The 6,000-nt window shown below is 40.9% G+C and overlaps 1 pseudogene; it reads left to right on the top strand.

Moving 5' to 3' along the window:
- Nucleotides 1-614: 614 nt before the first annotated feature.
- LOC107648487 (protein FAR1-RELATED SEQUENCE 5-like) lies at nucleotides 615-2,219 on the top strand (annotated as a pseudogene).
- Nucleotides 2,220-6,000: the final 3,781 nt, after the last annotated feature.

The raw sequence follows: 6,000 nt of genomic DNA, 5'->3' as shown, positions 1-6,000 counted from the left end.
GTTTTTCTATCACAAAAAGATATAATAACATTTTCTCTTGACAAAGAGAGAATACACTTCTTTCTAAATACACAAGGGAATACCTCTCAAAAGGAAAAATCTCAAAGAAACTAAAATATTTCTGTTGTTCTTGTTGAATTGAATTGATGAAAAATAAAATGAGAAAGTTTAATTTACAAGCGAACTTCTATCAGGTAAACCACCCGTAACATGAGGTTACTAATCTTTCTCTTCTTCCGCCATCAAAATTTGATGGCTATTACTAAAAATTATTTTTCTCTTTTCATTGTTTAGTTTTCTTTTTTTTTTTTCTCTTTTTCATAAAATTAGCTTTACTAAATTTATAATCTTTCATTTAAAGCTAATTTTAGTAAATTTTATAAATCTATATTGATCATGTATCTAATAGACCATAATTGAAATTTTATAAATCATTATTGAAATTTTTGTTTAGCTTTATTGATTTCAAGTTTAGTGTGATTAGGGATTACTTGTAATTATAACAACGAGCATTAGTCAGTCACTTTCAAAGGTTTTAATAAATTAATACTAATAGCATTTAATCGAAAACTGTTATTTATTGCTCTTTGATTAATTCATCTCATTAGGGTACAATGGATGTTGACTCGGAACCACTCAATTCACAAGACAACGTCGAAGATTTCATGATGACTGGTGTGGAAGAAAATGTTAACTGCACTTGTGATTGCGGTGGCAGCAGTAGTAAGTGTGTGTCTATGACGGCCGATGATATTATAAACCAGACCTTTGAAATATCAGATGCAGCTTATAACTTGTATGTACGTTATGTGAGGTGTCCCGGGTTTGGAGTTCGCAAGGGTGATACAGCACATGAAAAAGATGGAACACATCGCAGAAGGAGGTTTTATTGCAGCAAGGAAGGAAAGAGAGTCGAGAAATACATATCTAGTTTGAGTAGGAAGAGGGAGCATAGAGCGCTGCTCGCACTGGTTGTGAAGCCATGCTTGCGGTGTATCTTGACACTAAAACTTCGACTTGGAGGGTTAAAAAATTAGTCAAGAAGCACAACCACGATCTTGTCCCACAATGCTTGGTACACCTAATTCCAAACCACCGAGGGTTGACTGAGCAACAAAAAGCTCAGGCGAATACCATGCATGATCATGGTCTTCCAACCTCTAAAATAATGGGACTAATGGTAGGCCAAGCCGGTGGTTATGCCAATGTCGGATTCACAAAGAAGGACCTAGATAATCACTTTCAAAGTCGTCGTGCAAAGCTCATTGGTGGGGATTCCAATGCGATGATTAGCTATCTACTTGGGAAAGCAGATGTCGACCCAATGGCCATGGCAAGGTACAGTGATATTGATGAAGGTTGGCTAGGAAATTTATTTTGGGCAGATGGCATTTGTAGGTCCGATTATCAGTGCTTTGGAGATGTGCTTGCATTCGATACAACCTACCGGAAGAATAAGTACAGAAGGCCGTTGGTAATCTTCTCAGGTTGTAACCATCACCGCCAAACATGTATATTTGATTTTCCTTTGGTAGAGGACGAACGGACGGCAACATATACGTGGTTGTTGCAAAACTGTCTAGAAGTCATGCTGAACAAGTCTTCCAGTGTTGTGGTCACAGACGGTGACAAAGCAATGAAGGCAGCAATTCGAGAAATCTTCCCAGATGCAACTCACCGATTATGTGGTTGGCACATTCAGAAGAATGTAACGGCAAACATAAAAAATAAAAAATTTTCCAACGACTTCAGAAGATGTTCGTATGCTCCATGGCATCCGGATGAATTTAAAGAATATTGGGAGAATATGATAAAAAAAATATGGGTTGGAGGAAAATGAATGGGTTCTAAATGAATACGAGAAGAGGAAAAGTTGGGCAAGCGCTTACTTGAGCAATAAATTCTGTGCTGGATTTAGAACAACATCAAAGTGTGAGGCGATAAACAACTTCATCAAGAGATTTATTTGCATTCGCCAAAGTCTTCTAGAGTTGGTCTAAAATCTTGAAGATGCTCTTAGGGACTATAGAAACAATGAATTAGTTTCTCAATTTAAGACGCTATATGGGGAGCCCGTTTGAACTACTGGGCTAGAAGCATTGGAGCTTTCTGCTGCCAATTTTTACACAAGGGAGATTCTTGGAGAAGTAAAATAGGAGATTCAAGGAGTGGTCACATTAGATGTAATATGTAATAGCCCAGACCACCCGCTAGCATGATATTGTCCGCTTTGGCACACAAGGCCTCACGGTTTTACCTTTGATGATAGGGATGATAGCCAAAGCCCCCCACACTCACTCGTCAAAACGCGTCATGCTAGGGAGAGGTATCCACACTCTAATAAGGCAAGCTTCGTTCCCCTTTCCAACCGATGTGGAACCTTACAATCCACCCCCCTAAGGGAGTCCAGCACCCTCGCTGGCATATCAATCCGGGCTCCGTTTCTGATACCATCTGTAACAGCTCAGACCACCCGCTAGCACGATATTGTCCGCTTTGGCACACAAGGACTCAAGGTTTTACCTTTGACGATAGGGATGATAGCCAAAACCCCCCACACTCACTCGTCAAAACGCGTCATGCTACGAAGAGGTATCCACACCCTTATAAGGCATGCTTCATTCCCCTCCCCAACTGATGTGGGGCCTTACAATCCACCTGCCTAAGGGAGCCCAGCGCCCTCGCTGACACATTGATCCGAGCTCCGGCTCTGATACCCATCTGTAATAGCACAGACCACCCGCTAGCACGATATTGTCCACTTTGGCACACAAGGCCTCACGGTTTTGCCAATTGTAAGGTCCCACATCGGTTGGAAAGGGGAACGGAGGATGCCTTATAAGGGTGTCGATACCTCTCCCTAGCATGACGCATTTTGACGAGTGAGTGTGGAGGGCTTCGGCTATCATCCTTATCGTAAAAGGTAAAACTGTGAGGCCTTGTGTGCCAAACCAGACAATATCATGCTAGCAGATGGTCTGGACTATTACAGATGGTATCAGAGCTGGAGTCTGGAACGATGTGGCAGCGAGGGCGTTGGGCTCTCTTAGGGGGTGGATTGTAAGGTTGCACATCGGTTGGGGAGGAGAATGAAGCATGCCTTATAAGGGTGTGGATACCTATCCCTAGCATGACGCGTTTTGACGAGTGAGTGTGGGGGGCTTCGGCTATCATCCCTATCGTCAAAGGTAAAACTGTGAGGCCTTGTGTGCCAAACCGGACAATATCGTGCTTGCGGGTGGTTTGGGCTGTTACAGATGGTATCAGAGCCGGAGCTCGGATCAATGTGCTAGCAAGGGCGCAGGGCTCCCTTAGGGGGTGGATTGTAAGGTCTCATATCGGTTGGGGAGGGGAACGAAGCATGCCTTATAAGGGTATAGATACCTCTCCCTAGCATGACGCGTTTTGACGAGTGAGTGTGGTGGACTTTGGCTATCATCCCTATCGTCAAAGGTAAAACCGTGAGGCCTTGTGTGCCAAAGCAGATAATATCGTGCTAGCGGGTGGTCTGGGCTGTTACAAGAACCATCTTGAGCTCCTAAGAATACCATCCACGTAGCTACCACTGACAATGCGCCAAAGCGCATTAAAAACTCTCTTTCTATGTCTTGCGTAGTGCCTCCAGCAGAACTTTCATCCAGATACTTCTTGGCATCCTTCGAACATCTTTTCAAAAGAAGACTATTTGGCAACTTCTGTAAACCTACCCTTTTTATTGCAAAAAATATGTGGCTGCAAGGAATGCCTTCACTACTCCATCGACTACATTCACACTCCATATGCTCAGTATTGCGACCATAAAGTACGTTATAAATATGTTGTCTCCTGTCACACTCCTTAACTTTTAACACAACAGTGGTTGATATGTTTTCCTCATTTATTATGTAAGGTCCCACATTAGTTGGGGAGGGGAACGAAGCATCCCTTATAAGGGTGTGGATACCTCTCTCTAGCATGACGCATTTTGACGAGTGAGTGTGGGGGCTTCGGCTATCATCCCTATCGTCAAAGGTAAAATTGTGAGGCCTTGTGTGCCAAAGTGGACAATATCGTCCTAGCGGGTGGTCTGGGCTGTTACAGATGGTATCAGAACTGGAGCCCGGATCGATGTGCCAGCGAGGGCGCTGGGCTCCCTTAGAGGCGTGGATTGTAAGGTCCCACATCGGTTGGGGAGGGGAACGAAGCATGCCTTACAAGGGTGTGGATACCTCTCCCTAGCATGACGCGTTTTGACGAGTGAGTGTGGAGGGCTTCGGCTATCATCCCTATCGTCAAAGGTAAAACCGTGAGGCCTTGTATGCCAAAGCGGACAATATCGTACTAGCAGATGGTCTGGACTGTTACAGATGGTATCAGAGTCGAAGCCCGGATCGATGTGCCAGCGAGGGCGCTGGGCTCCCTTAGGGATGGATTGTAAGGTCGCACATCGATTTGGGCTCTTACAATCCTTCTTTCTATGACACTATGAATGAAGTCTGTCGTTGGACCCAAACACTAGAAAAAAATCTGGCGTGAAAAGACAAACAAGAGATTCTCCCACGCCAGACTTTGTTGGTGACCCTTCGGTGGTCAAGACAAAAGGAGCACCCAAGGAAAAAAAGGAGAGGGGTAAACGGAGGTGCACTAAATGCAACAGTGCTGGTCATGTAAAGAATGAATGTCCTGTGAGAAATGACGGTGACGATTTGGGGGGATAAGACTGGTAGTGGCACCCAAGCTAGCTTTGGTACCGAAGAGGTCAGTAAGATACAATATTGCATTAGTTGTTACTTGAATTAAAATAAACTGGTAACCTCTATGTTGTAGTTAAACTTGATATAATTTTTGACTCCATGTATTATTTTTTCATAGGAGCTTCCCAAGGACTCTATGGCTTCTCAAGAGACATTAGTAGTGCCAAATACAGAAGTAAATGCACCTGTGCAGCAAGAGTTTGGGCTAGGTGATTCAGGATTGATTAATGGTCATGAGACTCCCATCCCACCGTATGGAAGTCATCAGTGGCTATTACAGGTATAAATAATAAGGGATGAATAATTGCATTGTTGAAACTTATTTTTTAATTTATTCTTTTAATTATTTACGTTATAATAATTCAAAATTTAATTTTGTAACAAATTTAATATAAAGTGTATCTAAAAGAATCACATATATAAAAACTTAAAAATAAATTATATCCGATCTTTTAAATAAAATAATAAAAATAAAATATAATAAAAAATCATGTAAAATAAAAAAGTCATATTCTTTATCATAAGATTAAGGTATATTAAAAATTAAAAAAAAAACAAATGTTGAACGTAACTTAGGGGTTTGTGACTCTTCTTTATATAATTCGAGACAATTATCTTATTTTATCCATCTTATCTATTAGTATAAAAGAAATATTTAATTTCAAATGTTGATTTGACTAAGTATTTATCTTTTAAGATTATTATATAACGAAGATTTAAAAACACAATTTAATTTAAATATTTTAAAATTAATATTAGATATAATTTTTTAAATATCTATCTTTTAGATATAATTTTACTTTTAAAATTTGTTATATGTAGTTACTTTAAAGCTGCTCATTTACTTTGCGCCAAAAATTAAAATCTTATTCAAAATCGCCTTTTAATTTTAGGAAATTTTCAGTTTTGGAGTGTCTTCTCCCTCGTATCACATCTAACTAGGTTACCTTGCCAAAAATTCAACCTTTTTTCAGAACCGCCTTCTGGTCGCCGGGTCACTTCTTGATCTCATTGTCCCACCACAACTTCCTTCTTCTTCTTTTTTTCCCTCTCTCTTTTCTCACCCTCTTTCAGCGATGTTCGCCTTCTCCCTTTCCAACTCGGAGCTCAGCCCAGCTCTTTCTCTTTGGCGTCATTGTCACCACACCTCCAGCAGTGGCAATAACATAGTACCAATGCATTCTTTTTCCCTTTCTCTACTTCAAGAACCCTAGTCATCACCTCAGGTTCTCTCTTTGTTCTGCTTTTCAGTCTATTTTCTTTAATT

This window comes from Arachis ipaensis, chromosome B6 (assembly GCF_059453495.1).
Source record: "Arachis ipaensis isolate K30076 ecotype BB chromosome B6, ASM5945349v1, whole genome shotgun sequence".
In the NCBI taxonomy this organism is placed as follows: Eukaryota; Viridiplantae; Streptophyta; class Magnoliopsida; order Fabales; family Fabaceae; genus Arachis; species Arachis ipaensis.
The sequence above is the reverse complement of the archived record's forward strand: the minus strand, read 5'-3'. Positions and strand labels throughout refer to the sequence as shown.